This window comes from Limulus polyphemus, unplaced genomic scaffold (genome assembly GCF_000517525.1).
Source record: "Limulus polyphemus unplaced genomic scaffold, Limulus_polyphemus-2.1.2 Scaffold369, whole genome shotgun sequence".
In the NCBI taxonomy this organism is placed as follows: domain Eukaryota; kingdom Metazoa; phylum Arthropoda; class Merostomata; order Xiphosura; family Limulidae; genus Limulus; species Limulus polyphemus.
This window is the reverse complement of record NW_013665979.1, coordinates 302,371-308,925: the sequence shown is the minus strand read 5'-3', so window position 1 is coordinate 308,925 and position 6,555 is coordinate 302,371. Positions and strand designations below refer to the sequence as shown.

Genomic DNA, 6,555 nt, shown 5'->3' with positions numbered 1-6,555 from the left:
TTTTTGTTCGTGTAAAAACTAGTTGATTTTCGAAAAAGAAAGCGTATGTATGAATCTTTTTAAAATAATGTCATTCTGACAGTTTGATCACTTATCTTAGTTTTAACAACTTGTAAAATGTAAGTGTAACTTTCATGTCAAACGTCGGACGAGTTTCTGTAAATGATATTCATTTTTAACTCGTGTCATCAACACCGTATTTAATTATTTTTGTTGTACAGAATATCAGGCCTAACTCATTTAAAACTTCACTGTTTAGGTGTTTGTACCTAACAATTGTGTTTTATGTAAAGAGTTGCTCTCTGTTCCGTAATAAAAGACAATGACTTTTTTCGAAATCAAGATGACACATCACATTGTTAAATGATCCATTGTTGTAGGCACATAATATTTTCAAAACCAGACTTATAAATAAATTTTATTGTGGATTCCAATTTGGCGTTCTACTCTTCAAGAGCTTTGTTAAAATAGAAAGCTGGGAATAATTCTCTAACCGGTACATTTCAAAAATGCATTCTACTAAAATTAAATTTGAGTGTTGTTAGACACAAATAATGCATTACGTTAGACACTTTAAGCAATGCTTGAGAGCAGCCACCAGCGCTATTCACAATGACTTGAAACATTAACGAGCAAGATACTGCACACTGGAGCTTTCCATTGTGTTGTGCATCTCTATTAAATGTCTCTTTACAGCCAACCATTAAGTTTTCACCCATAGACGTGTCTTTTCAAAAGGAAATATGCCCGTAGCTTTAGACTTTAAGAGGAAGAGAAATAACCTTTTTAATAAATAGTAAAGCAGTTGCTACATGAACATAATCCTGAACGAACATCTGTTTGAAACTAGTACAGTATTGGTATTGTTTTTGTTTTTTCTCTATTATTGAATATTCATGTATCATTGTCAAGAACTTGTTTTTACAGTAACCTGCATTATTGAAATTCAAAAGAATGGCAACCTATTATAAAATTGAAGAAAACTTCATAACATATTTTGATTATTTCTACGAAGAAAAATTATGACATCTTTTTTTGATGCCCACAAAATGACTTAATAAACATTTAATTAATTTTGAATCCTAAGAATTGTATGCTATCTATTTCCCTGCCCGTTGCTTTAAACGTTTGTGGTCTTAAGGTTTCGAAACTGTCAAGAAAATGATTTATTTTAACAACTGGTGAAGACTACCTAAACACAAACAAAATTGTTTTGTGTTTGTTTTTCTTTTTAAAATTTATGCGTTCAAGGATACAGGTATCTAACAATGTCATGTTTTGGCTCAGTGGCGTAGCCACGTTATCCATTCGGGGGGCGGAAAATTTTAAGAGAGGCCAATAAATTAAAAAGCTGAAATTGATCTAAATCTTTAATAAAATGGTCATTAAATCAAATCAAATGTAATAGTGTTTATAAAAGTTATATTTTTGTATTAAATGATACAAAACAAGTTTATTACACATAAAAGCTGAAAAATAATGTGTGCTCAATATGTCTAGATTTTTACATCTCTGTTTTGGCTACGGACCGACTAATAAATATTCTAAACTTTAGGAAAGATAACTGAATGTAGAGTGAAGACTAAGACACATGCACTAAATTCTGTTTTTATATATTATATTTCAGCTGAATTTTTTTTAAGTACCGCACGTTGTTTTTAATACTTAACTTTTTAATTTTTGTAACTGAGGTTCTTCCCCCACTATTTGATAAATTTAGAAAAAATATATATATAAAAGAGGTTTAAACGCAATTAAAATGTCAGAAAGGAGCATTTTCAAATATGTTGTTGTATCCAAACTTTAAAATTCCAAAATACCCGTTACCGTATTTATGTGATTTGTGACTGTCATAATCAGTTGTTCAAAAACACTACGGCGTTTAAGCATTACGTATGTAAATAGGAAGTACAATTCCTAGGTCGTGTAACACATCTGTGTAACGCACAAAGACATTACACGGCCTGATATTTACGCGTTGAAGGAATAAAACTCATACAAAAGGAAACACAAGCTACATCTTTTAAAATAAAATCCTAATATCTACGTCTGTTATTAACGGATTCCAATATTACAAGAGATGTCTAATTTCAGCAAACCAACCATGAATTGGTTCGTCATTACATTTCCGACTTAAGTATTGTTATACTCCAACTAGACAACGTAAATGTTGGGCACAAAAGCAACATTTTCAACAAAATTGTGAATATAACAGAAAAACAGAGGATGAAAGAGTTGCATAGGTTAGATGAAAGTATAAGCAACTGATGACAACTTTTAACCATAAAATGTAATTATGCTGAAAAAAAGAAATTTATAAATCAAATTTATAAACTTTAGGGTGAAAAATAAACGAACAAAGGAAAAAAAATTGCATGAGAACAAAGCGGAACACTAATCTAATTGTTTGTTTCAGAATTTTCGAGTAAAGCTACAAAATGGCTACTTGAGCTCATATTTGAGCTCAGTCATCTGAAATGATAGTACAACTTCAAGGCACCTAGACAAAAAACACACTCCGTCAGCTCTTGGGCCATTTTTTTACTGACCGAATAGTGGGATTTTGTAGTCACTCTTATATCGTACCCACCAATCCAACATGTGTAGCGGATTTTTACTGCTACGGGCCACGAACTTGAACCGTCTGATTCACAGAACGCTAACCACTAGTCCACGTTCGGATTCAGTTTTACATATTGAAGAAAGTATATTTTCTGGCGACCATTTTTTATCTATTTCAGAACAAAGGTTTTCTAGCCTTATTTTCATGAGACTACGCTTCTTCGGAGAACGGCAGAGCCAATGTTGTCCTACTCCCGATGTTCATCTTTCCTTAAACAGGCTAATATCTGAGTATTAAGATTTCTAAACGTACCGTCAAGCATACCAAAATCCTAAAGTCTATTGGAGTTGCAATGCGTACCTTGACAGATCTGTGTTCAAATGGGATCACTGTGTTTCCTTCAAGATTCTTCTGTCATCTTTTTAATGAAGACAGCCGTTGAATTCGAGTCGTGGCTTAAATCTTGTGGAACTCTGCCAACTTCACATCCTTGTTCATTATCTCGTTAACTATACCAGGAGATATGCCTAGTTTTAACGCATTTTTAGATCCGAGGTCTCTTCTTTGTAACCATTTTCACTTTGTGAATGAGGACATTGGGTCTAAGGCGTGGTTTCAAAACCCGTTATGTCATAAGTAAATGTTCTGCAGTATGAATCTTTTCGCTTCTACGAAGAACATGAACTTATTAGAAAAATTGTGTCCGTTAGTTCTGCATCTGTCAAACTGCTCACTGTATGGATATTTATCTTCGTAAACACCGATCATATATCCCTCCAGAAATTTGACAAACTCGCTCACGGTTTGCATATATATGCTGGACAGGTGCATGCCTATCACGTTACCGTAACTCTAGAACCATTTTGACATTTGAGGAAAATAGTGATTAATTTAAATGCAATTTTCATAATCTCTAAATCGCACCTGGATATACGAACAATAAGAAAATTAAAGCATACTGTTTTATAATTATAATAACTCGATTAAAAAGACTGAAAATAAAATCAGGCTAGTAGTGTTTGCGCACTTAATCAATTAAGTGTTGGATATATATATTCAAATTTCAGATGCAAATGAAGTGTTCAGCCGAGGAAAATTGTGAGTTATTTGTGTTTAGAAATGTAAAACAAACCGAAAACATTATAGGATAACGAATAATAATTGCAAGATAACTCGAGACATGTTTGCTGGATGTGAAAAGAGTTACCAGCTGCCCTAGATATAAGAACTTAGCTGGTTTGAAACAATAAATATCGTGAAGAGGAGTCATTGTCCTTTTTGAATGAAACTGCCCACATCAATTATATCCAACTATAAGTGTTTTGTATAAGATTTAAGAACTCGCTATGTATATACTTAAAACATGGTATACACTGCGCGATGGCCAGGGTGACTTTGAAGTAAGAGGTAGCGGTCAAAGTATGACAATAGGGGTGCTCTCTATTACCCGCTTTTCAACACCCAGCTCTTAATGTCCTTCCGCAATGTTTCAAGTAATTAATTAATTGACGGTCATTGGCCACAAAAAGTGTCTTACAGGCCAAAATTGAAGAATCACTGGTAAAAGTAAGAAGTGGATATAACTCAAGAAACGGCTCTTCATATCAACGTTGGAGTAGAAACTTCAGCTGAGTTTATGTATTACTGCAATATCGGCGGTCATTGTTTTCACTGCATTCTTCCACAGAGAATGCTAGCACACTCTCTGAGATATAACAGACGTTTGTGTGGCCTCCCCACATTGTGTGTATGTTTTGTTATAGAAAACTTGATGAAGATTTTGTTTTATGTTTAAGGACATGGCGCCATCTATGAATGTAGTTACGTTAACTAACGTCAAAGATAATAAATGCTTAATAACATCAATAATTGGGGTGGAGGCGTTGTGAACCCAATACTAACATGCCGCTTGTTCCAAACTATCATCCACAAAGTTTGGTTGAGATTGGGCCAGGAATCTAGAAGTAGTTAGATAACGGACAAACAGACAGACACACATATTTTTGTGCTTTATATATAGATAGGTAGATAATTTTTGTGTCTTCTGTATGAGTATAAATGTAGTGTTGTATGTAATGTATTGCTTCTGGGGAAGTTTCTCGTGCTTGTATTTTCCTCCTTAAGTTAGCTCTGTCTGGATACCACAAAAAGCATGACATCTCTTGTCTTCCCTTCTTTAGTTTCTACCCTTAGCAGAGTTTTTAGAAAAACGCAGATCCAACTGGGAATTTATATTTCTGTTCAACGATGAAGTATTTGTTTGTTTTTCTTTTCTCTTCGGCGTCGACAGTAGTATTCTCTTTTTTATTTGTTTCATTAAGGTATAATCCAGTCTCATACAGTGTTAGTTTCATCTGTGTAATTCTATTTCATGCCACTCACAAAAACTTTCATTTTCTGACATTTAGTCTTTGCTCTGTAACTTGTGAAACCGAGTTTTGTTTTGAAAAATAATTTCTCAGGAGCAATGGGGTTCCTTTCGAACCAGCTGATTACCTAGATATTATTCTCTTTGAGATAGTTTTAAATACTTTCTCTAATTATCATTATTGCGAATTAATTACACCCGTCCAAACACTATTAGCTCTCCACTTGCTTTTCCTAGTGAGGCATTAATGAATACTCTAATAATATGTTATAAATAAATTGTGCGAAAGTTAGGATGTGTTTGTTATTTATCATAGCATTCATTCCATATTTTTTCACTTCATAACCTGAACAAAGAACGGTTATCTCAGCTTGTTAGTTTCATAATTATAACGTTTAAGACATTCCTATAAGAGCCCCTTCCCTACCTCCTGATGAAATCAGAATAGACTCTTCCTTGTCATGTTTATTGAAACATGGTTTGAGAAAACAGTCATTTTGTACGTTGCAAAATCAAGACTTTTCAATTTTTCGTCGGTGCCTGCTTTTTTGCAATCTACTGCTCAAAAGTACAAACAAAATAAAATGATCCACATTTAATTCAAAAACAAAGAGAGGAAACTTTCTTATAAGACCTGTCAGTCATTTTTTGGCAGCATTAAGAATCTTCAGTGAATGAAGAGTAATAATATTTTTTACTCTATGCTTTATTCTTTGATATTAACAATCTTCAGTGAATGAAGAGTAATAACTATTTTTTACTCTAAGCTTTATTCTTTGATATCAACAATCTTCAGTGAATGAAGAGTAATAATATTTTTTACTCTATGCTTTATTCTTTGATATCAACAATCTTCAGTGAATGAAGAGTAATACTATTTTTTACTCTATGCTTTATTCCTTGATATCAACAATCTTCAGTGAATGAAGAGTAATACTATTTTTACTCTATGCTTTATTCTTTGATATTAACAATCTTCAGTGAATGAAGAGTAATAATATTTTTTACTCTATGCTTTATTCTTTGATATTAACAATCTTCAATGAATGAAGAGTAATAATATTTTACTCTATGCTTTATTCTTTGATATTTTCTATTTTAAGATGAAAGTTATACTGTTCTGATATTTTGGAACTTATGTGAATAACATTATTTGTTTACTCATTCACCATATGCATTATCCTAACTTATTATGACGTTTTTACAGTTACATTAGATACAGATACTACTGTTTCGCGTACAGCAGAAACGTGATATTGCCGTTTTGTTCGCCTACACCGTCAGAAACAAACACTACATTCATATCATGATGTAAATGATGATGCATCGTTAGAGTTGGTGATATATTTTTATTTCTATCAAAAACGTAATTCAAAGCGTATACTAGAATCGATTAAAAATATACATTTATTCAAATCATGAAACATTTGTAAAGTTTATCCATGTTTATCTAACAGAAACATCTGAACATTTTAGATGAAGCAGTGAAAAAAACAACAAAAAGAACCAGGATGGATGGGTTATGTTGTCTGTTTTTTTTTCAAACCAAGGTGCAAGTCAAGACTTGTCTTATAGAAGTTAAATCTATGACATCACGAAAACAAAAGCTTATTTTTTTAAATTT

General features: G+C 32.6%; 1 protein-coding gene across 2 annotated transcripts in view; it reads right to left on the bottom strand.

Annotated features, from left to right (window-relative positions):
• LOC106457749 (glycine receptor subunit alpha-2-like) overlaps positions 1–6,555 on the bottom strand; it is a 93,140-nt gene that overhangs the window by 56,758 nt on the left and 29,827 nt on the right. The gene's annotated exons all lie outside the window — the stretch shown is intronic.